Genomic DNA, 6,398 nt, shown 5'->3' with positions numbered 1-6,398 from the left:
TGTAGCTCTCCCTCTATATTTACTTTTATCTTGAGAGACAAGACACCGGTCACATGATACGTCTCCAACGTATCTATGATTTTTGATTGCTCCATGCTATATTATCTACTGTTTTGGACATTATTGGGCTTTATTATCCACTTTTATATTATTTTTGGGACTAACCTAGTAACCGGAGGCCCAACCCAGAATTGATGTTTTCTTGCCTGTTTTAGGGTTTCGAAGAAAAGGAATATCAAATGGAGTCCAAACGGAATGAAACCTTCGGGAACGTGATTTTCTCATCGAATACAACTCAGGAGACTTGGACCCTACGTCAAGGCACGTAACAGGAGGCCACGAGGTAGGGGGGCGCTCCCTACCCTACCAGGTGTGCCCTCACCCTCGTGGGCCCCCTGTTGCTCCACCAACGTACTTCTTCCTCCTATATATATCCACGTACCCCCAAACGATCATATATGGAGCCGAAACCCTAATTCCACCGCCGTAACTTTCTGTATCCACGAGATCCCATCTTGGGGCCTGTTCCGGAGCTCCACCGAAGGGGGCATCGATCACGGAGGGCTTCTACATCAACACCATAGCCTCTCCGATGAAGTGTGAGTAGTTTACTTCAGACCTACGGGTCCATAGTTAGTATCTAGATGGCTTCTTCTCTCTTTTTAGATCTTAATACAATGTTCTCCCCCTCTCTTGTGGAGATCTATTCGATGTAATCTTCTTTTTGTGGTGTGTTTGTTGAGATCGATGAATGTGGGTTTATGATCAAGTCTATCTATGAATAATATTTAAATCTTCTCTGAATTCTTTTATGTATGATTGGTTATCTTTGCAAGTCTCTTCGAATTATCAGTTTGGTTTGGCCTACTAGATTGATCTTTCTTGCAATGGGAGAAGTGCTTAGCTTTGGGTTCAATCTTGCGGTGTCCTTTCCCGGTGACAGTAAGGGCAGCAAGGCACATATTGTATTGTTGCCATCGAGGATAATAAGATGGGGTTTTCTTCATATTGCATGAGTCTATCCCTGTACATAATGCCATCTTGCTTAAGGCGTTACTCTATTTTTTACTTAATACTCTAGATGCATGCTGGATAGCGGTCGATGAGTGCAGTAATAGTAGTCGATGCAGGCAGGAGTCGGTCTACTTGTCTCGGACGTGATGCCTATATACATGATCATACCAAGATATACTCATAACTATGCTCAATTCTATCAATTGCTCAACAGTAATTTGTTCACCCACCATAGAATACGTATGCCCTCGAGAGAAGCCATTAGTGAAACCTATGGCCCCCGGGTCTATCTTTATCATATCAATCTCCTCCTACTTTGTTATTTACTTTTCCTTTATTTTACTTTGCATCTTTATCATAAAAATACAAAAAATAGTATCTTATCATATCTATCAGATCTCACTCTCGTAAGTGGCCCTATAGGGATTGACAACCCCTATTTGCGTTAGTTGCGAGGATTTATTTGTTTTGTGCAGGTGCGAGGGACTCGCGCGTAGCCTCCTACTGGATTGATACCTTGGTTCTCAAAAACCGAATGAAATACTTACGCTACTTTGTTGCATCATCCCTTCCTCTTCGAGGAAAACTAATGCAGTGCTAAAAGAGGTAGCAAGAAGGATTTCTGGCGCCGTTGCCGGGGAGGTCTATGCAAAAGTCAACATACCAAGTACCCATCACATACCCTTATCTCCCGCATTACATTATTTGCCATTTGCCTCTCGTTTTCCACTCCCCCACTTCACCCTTGCCGTTTTATTTGCCCTCTCTCTCTATCCTCCCTCTATTAGCCTCTTTTTGCACGCTTGCTTTTTGTTTGCTTGTGTGTTGGTTTGCTTGCTTGTCACGATGCCTCAAGATAATACTAAATTGTGTGACTTCACCAACACCAACAACAATGATTTTATTAGCACTCCGATTGCTCCTCTTACCGATGCTGAATCTTGTGAAATTAATGCTGCTTTGATGAATCTTGTTATGAAAGATCCGTTCTCCGGCCTTCCTAGTGAAGATGTCGCTACCATCTAAATAGCTTCGTTGATTTGTGTGACATGCAAAACAAGAAAGATGTGGATAATGATATTGTTAAATTGAAGCTATTTCCTTTTTCGCTTAGAGATCGTGCTAAAGCTTGGTTTTCGTCTTTGCCTAAAAATAGTATTGATTCATGGAACAAGTGCAAAGATGCTTTTATCTCTAAGTATTTTCCTGCTGCTAAGATCATCTCTCTTACAAACGATATTATGAATTTTAAGCAACTTGATCATGAACATGTTGCACAAGCTTGGGAGAGAATGAAATTAATGATACGTAATTGCCCTACTCATGGTTTAAATTTATGGATGAATATACAAAATTTTTATGCCGGATTGAATTTTGCTTCTAGAAATCTTTTAGATTCGGCCATGGGAGGCACTTTTATGGAAAACACTTTAGGAGAAGCTACTAAACTCCTAGATAATATTATGGTTAATTATTCTCAATGGCATACTGAAAGATCTACTAATAAAAAGGTGCATGCGATAGAAGAAATTAATGTTTTGAGTGGAAAGATGGATGAACTTATGAAATTATTTGCTAATAAGAGTGTTTCTTCTGATCCTAATGATATGCCCTTGTCTACTTTGATTGAGAATAATAATGAATCTATGGATGTGAATTTTGTTGGTAGGAACAATTTTGGTAATACGCTTATAGAGGAAATTTCAACCCTAGGCCTTATCCTAGTAATCCCACTAATAATTATGGTAATTCCTACAAAATTCTTATGGAAATTATAATAAGATGCCCTCTGATTTTGAATATAATATTAAAGAATTTATTACTTCGCAAAAGAATTTTAATGCTATGATTGAAGAAAAATTGCTTAAGATTAATGATTTGGCTAGGAACATTGATAGAATTTCTCTTGATGTTGATTATTTGAAACTTAGATCTATTCCACCTAAGCATGATATCAATTAGTCTCTCAAAGCCATGGGAATTTCCATTTATGAGTGCAAAGAAAGAACCGCTAGGATGCGTGCTAAGAAAGATGCCTTTATAAAAGCGTGTTCTTCTAGTTCCTATGAAAATAATGATAAAGATCTAAAAGTTATTGATGTGTCCCCTATTAAATCTTTGTTTTGCAATATGAATCTTGATAATGATGGGACTGAATATGATCCACCTTTACCTAGAATGTGTTCCAAGAATTCAAAATTTGTTGATCTTGATGCTAAATTTGATAAAAGTGGGATTGAAGGAATTAAAACCCTAGATGTTGCTAAACCCACTATTATGGATTTCAAGGAATTTAACTATGAAAATTTCTCTTTGATTGATTGTATTTCCTTGTTTGCAATCCGTGCTAAATTCTCCTCTCGCTTATAGTCAAAATAAAGCGTTTACTAAACATATCGTTGATGCCTTGATGCAATCTTATGAAGAAAAACTTGAATTGGAAGTTTCTATCCCTAGAAAACTTTATGTTGAGTGGGAACCAACTATTAAAATTAAAATTGAAGATCATGAATGCTATGCTTTATGTGATCTGGGTGCTAGTGTTTCCACGATTCCAAAGACCTTGTGTGATTTGTTAGGTTTCCATGATTTTGGTGATTGCTCTCTAAACTTGCACCTTGCGGATTCCACTATTAAGAAACCTATGGGAAGAATTAATGTTGTTATTATTGTTGCAAATAGGAATTATGTTCCCGTAGATTTTATCGTTCTTGAGATAGATTGCAATCCTTCATGTCCTATTATTCTTGGTAGACCTTTCCTTAGAACGATTGGTGCAATTATTGATATGAAGGAAGGAAATATTAGATTCCAATTTCCATTAAGGAAAGGCATGGAACACTTTCCTAGAATGAAAATTAAATTACCTTATGAATCTATTATGAGAGCCACTTATGGATTGCCTACCAAAGATGGCAATACCTAGATCTATTCTTGCTTGTTATGCCTAGCTAGGGGCGTTAACTGATAGCGCTTGTTGGGAGGCAACCCAATTTTATGTTTATTCCTTGATTTTTGCTCCTGTTTATTAATAAATAAATTATCTATCCTCTGTTTTGGTTGTGTTTTTTGTGTTTAATTAGTGTTTGTGCCAAGTAGAACCGTTGGGAAGACTTGGTGAAAGTCTTGTTGAACTTGCTGTAAAAAACAGAAGCTTTAGCGCTCACGAGAACTGCTGTCATTTTTATGTGGACAGTTCTATTTAGTTAATTATTTTTGCAGATGATTAATAGATAAATTCCTCACGTCCAGCAATTTATTTTAGAATTTTTGGGGTTCCAGATCTTGCGCTAGATACAGATTACTACAGACTGTTCTGTTTTTGACAGATTCTGTTTTTCATGTGTTGTTTTGGTTATTTTGATGAATCTATGGCTGGTAAATTAGTTTATAAACCATAGATAAGCTGGAATACAGTAGGTATAACACCCATATAAAGAAATAATGAGTTCATTACAGTACCTTGAAGTAATCTTTTATTCTCTTTCGCTAACAGAGCTCACGAGATTTTCTACTTGAAGTTTTGTGTTGTGAAGTTTTCAAGTTTTGGGTAAAGATTTGATGGATTATGGAACAAGGATTGGAAAGATCCTAAGGTTGGGGATGCCCATGGCACCCCCAAGATAATCTAAGGACACCTAAAAGCCAAAGCTTGCGGATGCCCCGGAAGGCACCCCCTCTTTCGTCTACTTCTATCGGTAACTTTACTTGGAGCTATATTTTAATTTACCACATGATATGTGTTTTGCTTGGAGCGTCTTGTATGATTTGAGTCTTTGCTTGTTAGTTCACCACAATCATCCTTGCTGTACACACCTTTTGATAGAGCCATATATGATTTGGAATTTGTTAGAATACTCTATATGCTTCGCTTATATCTTTGAAGTTATATATTTTTGCTTTATTGCTTCACTTATATCTTTTAGAGCACGGTGGTGGATTTGTTTTATAGAAACTAGTGATCTCTAATGCTTCACTTAGATTATTTTGAGAGTCTTAATAGCATGGTAATTTGCTTAAAATCCTAATATGCTTGGTATGCAAGATTAATAATAAAACTCTCTTACGAGTGTGTTGAATACTATGATAAGTTTGATACTTGATAATTGTTTTGAGATGTGGAGATGGTGATATTAAAGTCATGCTAGTTGAGTAGTTGTGAATTTGAGAAATACTTGTGTTGAAGCTTGCGATTCCCGTAGCATGCACGTATGGTGAACCGTTATGTGATGAAGTCGGAGCATTATTTATTTATTGATTTTCTTCCGTATGAGTGGCGGTCGGGGACGGGTGATGGTCTTTTCCTACCAATCTATTCCCCTAGGAGCATGCGCATAATACTTTGTTTTGATAACTTGTAGATTTTTGCAATAAGTATATGAGTTCTTTATGACTAATGTTGAGTCCATAGATTATACGCACTCTCACCCTTCCACCTTTGCTAGCCTCTCTAATACCACGCACCTTTTCGCCGGTATCATACACCCACCATATACCTTCCTCAAAACAGCCACCATACCTACCTATTATGGCATTTCCATAGCCATTCCGAGATATATTGCCATGCAACTTTCCACCGTTCCGTTTATGACACACTCCATCATTGTCATATTGCTTAGCATGATCATGTAGTTGACATAGTATTTGTGGCAAAGCCACCGTTCATAATTCTTTCATACTTGTCACTCATGAGTCATTGCATCTCCCGGTACACTGCCAGAGGCATTCATATAGAGTCATATTTTGTTCCAAGTATCGAGTTGTAATTGTTGAGTTGTAAGAAAAATAAAAGTGTGGTGATCATCATTATTAGAGCATTATCCCAGTGAGGAAAGGATGATGGAGACTATGATTCCCCCACAAGTCGGGATGAGACTCCGGACGAAAAATAAATAAAAGAGGCCAAAGAAGCCCAAATAAAAAGAAAGAAAAGAGGCCATGAAAAAAAGAGAAAAGGCACAAATAAAAAAATGAGAGAAAAAGAGAGAAGGGACAATGTTACTATCCTTTTACCACACTTGTGCTTCAAAGTAGCACCATGATCTTCATAGTAGAGAGTCTCTCATGTTATCACTTTCATATACTAGTGGGAATCTTTCATTATAGAACTTGGCTTGTATATTCCAATGATGGGCTTCCTCAAATTACCCTAGGTCTTCATGAGCAAGCAAGTTGGATGCACACGCACTTAGTTTCTTTTTGAGCTTTCATATACTTATAGCTCTAGTGCATCTGTTGCATGGCAATCCCTACTCACTCACATTGATATGTATTGATGGGCATCTCCATAGCCCGTTGATATGCCTAGTTGATGTGAGACTATCTTCTCCCTTTTTGTCTTCTCCACAACCACCACTCTATTCCACCTATAGTGCTATATCCAT

The sequence above is a fragment of the Triticum aestivum genome, chromosome 2A (genome assembly GCF_018294505.1).
Source record: "Triticum aestivum cultivar Chinese Spring chromosome 2A, IWGSC CS RefSeq v2.1, whole genome shotgun sequence".
In the NCBI taxonomy this organism is placed as follows: domain Eukaryota; kingdom Viridiplantae; phylum Streptophyta; class Magnoliopsida; order Poales; family Poaceae; genus Triticum; species Triticum aestivum.
Note: the sequence above shows the minus strand (reverse complement) of the source record.